The sequence below is a fragment of the Eptatretus burgeri genome, chromosome 1 (assembly GCF_056783735.1).
Source record: "Eptatretus burgeri isolate ZD-2024b chromosome 1, Ebu_testis_v1, whole genome shotgun sequence".
In the NCBI taxonomy this organism is placed as follows: Eukaryota; Metazoa; Chordata; class Myxini; order Myxiniformes; family Myxinidae; genus Eptatretus; species Eptatretus burgeri.
This window is the reverse complement of record NC_140961.1, coordinates 76,446,506-76,454,497: the sequence shown is the minus strand read 5'-3', so window position 1 is coordinate 76,454,497 and position 7,992 is coordinate 76,446,506. Positions and strand designations below refer to the sequence as shown.

At 43.5% G+C, this 7,992-nt stretch overlaps 1 long non-coding RNA gene across 1 annotated transcript in view; it reads right to left on the bottom strand.

Moving 5' to 3' along the window:
* LOC147034785 (uncharacterized) overlaps nucleotides 1–7,992 on the bottom strand; it is a 97,308-nt gene that overhangs the window by 86,757 nt on the left and 2,559 nt on the right. The window lies entirely within an intron of this gene.

Sequence of the window (7,992 nt, the reverse complement as noted above, 5' to 3'; positions counted from 1 at the left end):
TCAATATGTATATGTATGTATATATGTATATATATATATATATATATATATATATATATATATACACACACACACACAAATCCAAAAATAAAATAAGAGACCACTCCAAAAAAAATTTCAATCAGCATCTCTACATGTCTGGCAGCCATTCCATTCCAGTATCTGTTGAATTCCAACAGGCACACCTCATCCTACTTAGTGAGGTACTGATTAGGTGATCACCTGAACCGAATCTTATAAACAAGGAAAAGTATAAAAACCACTGCTGTGGTTATCACTATCCTCTTGCAATAGGACCAGCTGGATGGCAAAAACAGTGCTCGTAGTACCTCAAAAGTAATTGGAATCAAAAAAACAACTATTGACCATGCAAAAAGAGGTGAAAAGAAAAGTTTTGAGTGAGGAAAAGAAGGGTTCAATTCTGGGTTTTCTGGCAGAGCGATTTCACTTCACGTTGCTTCCTTCATGAGCTTCATGAGCTTCACGTTGCTTCCATCCTTAAAATTTCAAAGATAGCGGTTCATAAGAACAAGGTCAAGCAGCAGACATTGGGACAACAAAGCTACAGATTGGCAGAGGGCGAAAACGATTTTCCACTGACCGGAATGACTGCCAACTCATTCGAATGTCACTCAACAACCGTAAGATGACATCAAGTGACCTACTAAAAGAATGGCAAACGGCAGCTGGGGTTAATTGCATGGCGAGGATGGTTCGAAACAGGCTCCTAGGGGCAGGGCTGAAGTCGTGCAAAGCTAGAAAAAAAGCCCTTCATCAATGAGAAGCAAAGAAGATCCAGGTTGAGGTTTGTAAAAGACCATAAGGATTGGACCATAGAGGAATGGAGTAAGGTCAATTCGGTTATCTTCTCTGATGAGTCCAATTTTCAGCTTTGCCCAACACCTGGTCGTCTAATGGTTAGACGGAGATCTGGAGAGGCCTACAAGCCACAGTGTCTCACACCCACTGTGAAATTTGGTGGAGGATCGGTGATGATCTGGGGGTGCTTCAGCAAGGCTGGAATCGGGCAGATTTGTCTTTGTGAAGGACTCATGAATCAAGCCACGTACAAGGTTGGCCTGGAAGAACACTTGCTTCCTTCTGCTATGACAATGTTCCCCAACTCTGAGGATTGGTTTTTCCAGCAGGACAATGCTCCATGCCACAAAGCCAGGTCAATCAAGGTGTGGATGGAGGACCATCAGATCAAGACCCTGTCATGGCCAGCCCAATCTTCAGTCCTGAACCCCATTGAAAACCTCTGGAATGTGATCAAGAGGAAGATGGATGGTCACAAGACATCAAACAAAGCTGAGCTGCTTGAATTTTTGTGCCAGGAGTGGCATAAAGTCAGACAACAGCAATGTGAAAGACTGGTGGAGAGCATGCCAAGACGCATGAAAGATGTGATTGAAAATCAGGGTTATTCCACAAAATATTGATTTCTGAACTCTTCCTAAGTTCAAACATTAGTATTGTGTTGTTTAAAAATGAATATGAACTTGTTTTGTTTGTATTATTTGAGGTCTGAAAACACTGAATCTTTGTTGTTATTTTGACCAGTTGTCATTTTCTGAAAATAAATGGTCTAAATGACAATATTTTTATTCGGAATTTGGGAGAAATGTTGTCAGTAGTTTGTAGAATAAAACAAAAATGTTCGTTTAACTCAAACACATACCTATAAATAGTAAAACCAGAAAAACTGATAATTCTGCAGTGGTCTCTTAATTTTTCCCAGAGCTGTATATGTACATATATATATATATATATATATATATATATATATATATATATATATATATATATATATATATATATATTGTTACGGATTCGCGCCCGCCGGCGTGCTGACGGCCACGTAACTCGAATCGCGGCACGTCGCCCACCGGACGGACAATCCAGTCGTGACCCTCTCGGACTAACGCCGGGAACCAGTCACGGGTGGACCTTTCGGTCTCACCGCGATCGAGCCAATCGGCCCCCGCGTGGGATAGGGTTGCTCGCCAAATTCGACCTACCTAAGTACCCACACGGAGGGTAGACCGGGCGATCGCACCTCGCCGCAGGTCGACTTCGGACACGGGCCACTTAAGCGACCCGTTCCGTACTATCGGGATAACCGAGCGGTGTTATTCGTCGACCTCGACGGTTCGATTAATTATCGGGCGTATTCAGCCCACTACCAACCCTTTACTTGAAGCAAGATGAGGATTCAATGAAAGAAATGACGAAGCGAAGCGGGAAACAGTTCAACACAAAGCACATTTATTCGCGATGAACGGAAAGCACACATATTCAATTCCACCAAAAGCACATAGAAAAGGAAAAGAAACACAATGCAATTTTACACAAAAAGCAAATGCGACAATGCAGATCTAATACCGATTACGCGAGCACACGGCAACACTTATACAATTTTACTTCACAGACGGCGCCGACAACACATACCCAAAACCAAGGAAAAGAACACCCTCAAAGATGAGGCGGGCCTGAGGCCGAGACCGGGTCGGGCCTACCCGTCTGGTGATGAGACGCGGAGCGGCGATGGTGCCTCAACTCCGCGGGCCTCGCGGGCAGTGTCTGGTAGGGGGTGGGAAAGGGGCCCCCTTGGTCGCACTATCTCAGCGCGGGGGGAAACAGGAGGGGGTTGCTGATGCTCGGGGTATAGAGGATTTCTACTCTGCCTCGAGTCCCGCGACGAGCGTCTCCACCTCGACCAGGTCGCGCCGTCGGCCTCCCTGGTGTGCAGCTCCCGGCACGACGCGAGCACCCCCTCGTCTGCCCTCGCCGCCTCTCCACAGCTCCGTCCCCTTCGCTCCGACTCCAACGCACACGACGATGACCAACTCCTTCTTGCTTCTTCTTCTTCCCAACTCCACCGCCCGCGAAGTCTTAACTCTTTATTCACTTGACTGACGAACACGGTCACTTATATAAGCCCCTTGGCTACGCTCTCTCATCTTTGACCCCCTGCCTTCGACCTTTCACCTCGCTCCCCATTGGCCCGAGAAAAAGTGGGCGTGAATGCATTTTGATCCATAAATTTGCATATAGCGATCGCCCTCCAACGCCCTGGAGGCGGGGCCAAATCGCCCCTCGCTCACCGATTGGACGGAACAAAAGTGGGCGTGTGTCGTTTTTGATCCGTTTTTGAAGTGGAAAATCCGTGGTTTTGTACACGCTGTTCGGTGCGCGCCCTGCACGAGTCCAACACCGGCACCCACAAGCGGCGCAAGAACGGTGGCGATGCGACGGTTGCGAGGTGTGACGTGAAGCGGCGCCGCGGTGGGTGGTTGATGTTGTGGTTGGTGGTGGTAATCATGGCGGTTGGTCCAAAATAAAGATAGTAAAAGAAAAACGGCTATCCTGAAGAGTCGCAGCACGCATAAATGACATGTATTCCCACTAGACAACGGGTTTGGGCCTAACTACACATATACTTACCGAGATACCTCACCTAAGGGACCTGAATGGTGGTTTGCGAATTTGGTAACCACAACAATATATATATATATATTGCCCATCACCCATTTTAACCACTCACAAACTGATATTCAAGATCAGTACCTTCCAGGTGACGTAGAAAGCTGAAATTTCACGTGCTAACAGACATCAAAGTAAATACATCAGAAAATTTCACAGAATCAACGGAAAGTGTCCATAAATAAAAATATAAATGGATGAAAAAAACTAATGCAGGTGAGCGACCTGTGACAATAGGCAAGAATGGTTCATTATTGCTTCCAATGTGTAGGCATACCCCTCTAGTGTGTATGTATATATATGCAAAAAGGGCAACCCTAAATGCAACATCATGCTGACGTCATCTGGATAAGCTACGCAAGTGCGCGCGCGCGCGCACACACACACACACACACACACACACACACACACACACACACACACACACACACACACACACACACACACACACACACACACACACACACACACACACACACACACACACACACACACACACACACACCTCCAGAAGAGAGTACATTTAATGTCGAGCTCAACGTGTTTTGGAAATTGATTTATCAACTGCTGCCAAATTGAATGTGTATGAATTATATAGTTTTAATGTGAAAACTCCATTTTGTCCCAGTGTTCTGCTTTAGCCACTTGTGAAACTATGGCAATGTGATCCGCTGAAGAATTCACGGGAACTCAGGCCTATCCCTCCGCGACCAAAAGACATCCAGTGCATTTTTTGGCACCGAGTTCGACGTTACTTTTTTCCGCTGAGACTGAATGGTTCATCAGTAACTGCGGATCTAATAATACCCAGGCAGGCAACGATCACACTTCGCAAAAGTGGCGGACTCTCGTTTCGTGCCCGGGTCATTCTCCCGTAGTCAGCATAAGACTCTCCCTCCTCTGTGTCTCTGTCTCTGTCTCTGTCTCTGTCTCTGTCTCTGTTTTTCTCTCTCTCTCTCTCTCTCTCTCTCTCTCTCTCTCTCTCTCTCTCTCTCTCTCTCTCTCTCTCTCTCTCTCTCTCTCTCTCTCTCTCTCTCTCTCTCTCTCTCTCTCTCTCTCTCTCTCTCTCTCTCTCTCTCTCTCTCTCTCTCTCTCTCTCTCTCTCTCTCTCTCTCTCTCTCTCTCTCTCTCTCTCTCTCTCTCTCTCTCTCTCTCTCTCTCTCTCTCTCTCTCTCTCTCTCTCTCTCTCTCTCTCTCTCTCTGCTCGGCTGCGCTGCAGCTCCGCTCGTCCCAGGGGAGGTGTGTGGGTCGTGAGCTACTGACAAAGTGCACTTGTGTTTGTTGACGTTTCGAAGCCGACACAGAAACCTATTTACCGACAAGTGTGAAAACGCGCTTAGAAGTTTCGCGTCGACTTTATAACCCCCAGAGACCCCACACCCCGCTCCTCCTCCCACACCCACCTGCATATACCCCCAGCGTACAGCGAGAGAGGAAATTCTATAGGCCATCGCATATACATCTACATACAGTTGGTCATTATGTAGTTCCACGTCACCGCATGAAGACGGCTCATTTAATGGTAAACTGCATTAAAGCTGTTATTACACCAAAATTCCAGCGATCGCTCAAGTGTCTGTGACATCGTGGAAGATCAATTCCCCATTAATCTGGATATATCTTTACACCCTGTTCTGTTTCGCCTGTTCGATCAGATCACAAGACCTCACAGCTGATAGTTGTTTTGCGTGAGAAGTGCTGATGCACCCCCAAAATGAAGCCAGAGAAGCAATGGCATTCCTATACAATTATAAGTTTATTGTATAAGGCTCCAATAAATGTACCACACTTTCCTTTGAGTTGCCTGGACTGGGTTCGACTCCCGACCCAAGCTTAAACTCGCAGATTGGGTCATCCCTCGGATGGACCTTAAGCCGGGTGTTCTGTCTGCTGTAGTATTCCTTGGGGGACGCACAAGATCCCTCGGTGTGTTTTAAACAAGAGTAGGCAAGTTGTCGCCGGCACCCTGGAACAAATTACAAGTCCCTATCCTAAACTGTGGGTTGCAAGTAATCCAGTCTTCGTGGATACTCCGTGATGGCGACAGATCCAACTCTTATATACAAATTATACATTATAGATTTGGGAATTTGAACCTGATTTCTCAGCACAATCAATCATCGTTTCAGATGGGAATCTTAAAAAGACTAACCCAGACAATGACGTGATAAAATTGGCAAAGTTATCGCAAGTCGGGTAAAGACTTGGTGGCCAATCTCTATTTGTCGTCTTGCGCATACATTTTGTAAAAATTCCTGCTCATTGGTACATGTGACAGCGTTATAGCCAATCATGTTACCAATCCCAGCCAGTTTTACACATATAACAACCTAATGAGCCCTTCGTTCTGTTTTTCACTTTAATAATTTATACTATGGTCACTTTTGTCCTGATCAAAATCCTTTGATCGAGATAAAACGGCATTAAATGATAACCCATGTATTAAATAAAGAAACGACCCTGCGGTTAACGAAGATAGCATTCAAGTTGAAAACAACCACCAATAATCGGTAAATACAATTATGCACAATATCGAATTGTTCATGAAACGATGTATCGGTTTTGGACCCGACTTTTATCAATATATGGGGTGTCTACGACACCGATGATCCACAAAATGTAGGGCCACCAAAGCTTCGCAAATGCCCGTGTCCGTGAATTGCTTGCTCCAAATGTATGTGTCGTCGTATTTGTATATCTACCTGTCACACGTAAATACCTGAAATGACGACTAGGAAACCAACACCAGGTGCAGAATTTGTTGCTGTTGCCATGCTTTAAAAAAAAAAAGGAAAAAAGGATGGGGAGTGGGGGGAGAGGGTGAGTGTTGTAATCAGCTCCGTCTGTCTGTCCGTCCGTCCGTCCGTCCATCCGTCCATCACGCTATCTCCTCCTAAGCGGTTGAGCAGTAATTCAAACTTGGTACTTATGATCAGCACATGGTAAGAAGATGTGAAAGCAGTCTCATTTTGGCCTTGTCCGTTGGGGGCTTGGGGTGGGGTCAAAAGGTCAATTTCAAAAAAATGCAATTACGGGCGTATTTTAAACGTTTTGATGAAACTTTGTTTGTGTATATGTAATCGACATCGGGGAACGCACTAAGTATGTAATGATTTCTTGGATTTGACCCCCAGTTCATGCCCCAAGTGGGGCATGGGGAGATGGGGTCACAGGGGGTCAAAACAGAAGATTGTTTCTAAATAAAAATTTGATATTTTCGGTCATTCCTCGTGGCACTCTTTGCCATCTTTGTACCTTGTTTTGATAGTTGGGAATCGTGGACCATGGAGATGCGCACGATATCGACTTCGCTCCAATTCATGTTGTAAAAGTGATTAATAACTCGTCATGTTCATCAGGAATAGCCAGGCACCGTAACCAAACCGGCCATTGTTTCACGGGGATTCTAGAACCCTGAAACAATGAGGAGTGCCCGAAAAGGAAAGAGAAACGATGATTTGTCATGCACGAGTTCTGTCTGCACGACAACTACACATGACCGACTGTTTCATAAAGTGATGTAAAGGAAAGGTTCATGGTATATGGCATGAACATGGTATGAGTTTAGTCATTGCTATGAATCTTTACACATTCCGAATTATGAATGGATAGAGCTATTGTTGAGCGGTTTTTATGAATGGAAAAAAAGAAAGAAGAAGATTGACCAACGTATAAAAGACCTCGACAGGAATAACGAATCAGTACTGGTGCTCAAAACGAATCAAAATCTTGGTATATTGATTTAGTGAATACAGGATAAAGGTGACAGGTGAGTTCAACTCAGAATGTGATCTGTAATGATGTGATTGTGAGGGATGAAGGAAACACAAACGGTTAACATGATCATGTTCAGGAAAACAAACTCTTCAGAGAACGAAGCTTGGCATGGACAAAACTACAAACGATGTTCAGCATGAACAGAAAAAACACACACACACACACTTTATATATATATATATATATATATCTATATCTCGATATATATCTCTATATCTCTATATCTCGATATATATCTCTATATCTCTATATCTCGATATATATCTCTATATCTCTATATCTCGATATATATCTCTATATCTCTATATCTCGATATATATCTCTATATCTCTATATCTCGATATATATCTCTATATCTCTATATCTCGATATATATCTCTATATCTCTATATCTCGATATATATCTCTATATCTCTATATCTCGATATATATCTCTATATCTCTATATCTCGATATATATCTCTATATCTCTATATCTCGATATATATCTCTATATCTCTATATCTCGATATATATCTATATATCTCTATATCTCGATATATATCTCTATATCTCTATATCTCGATATATATCTCTATATCTCTATATCTCGATATATATCTCTATATCTCTATATCTCGATATATATCTGTATATCTCTATATCTCTATATATATCTCTATATCTCTATATCTCGATATATATCTCTATATCTCTATATTTCGATATATATCTCTATATATATCTCTA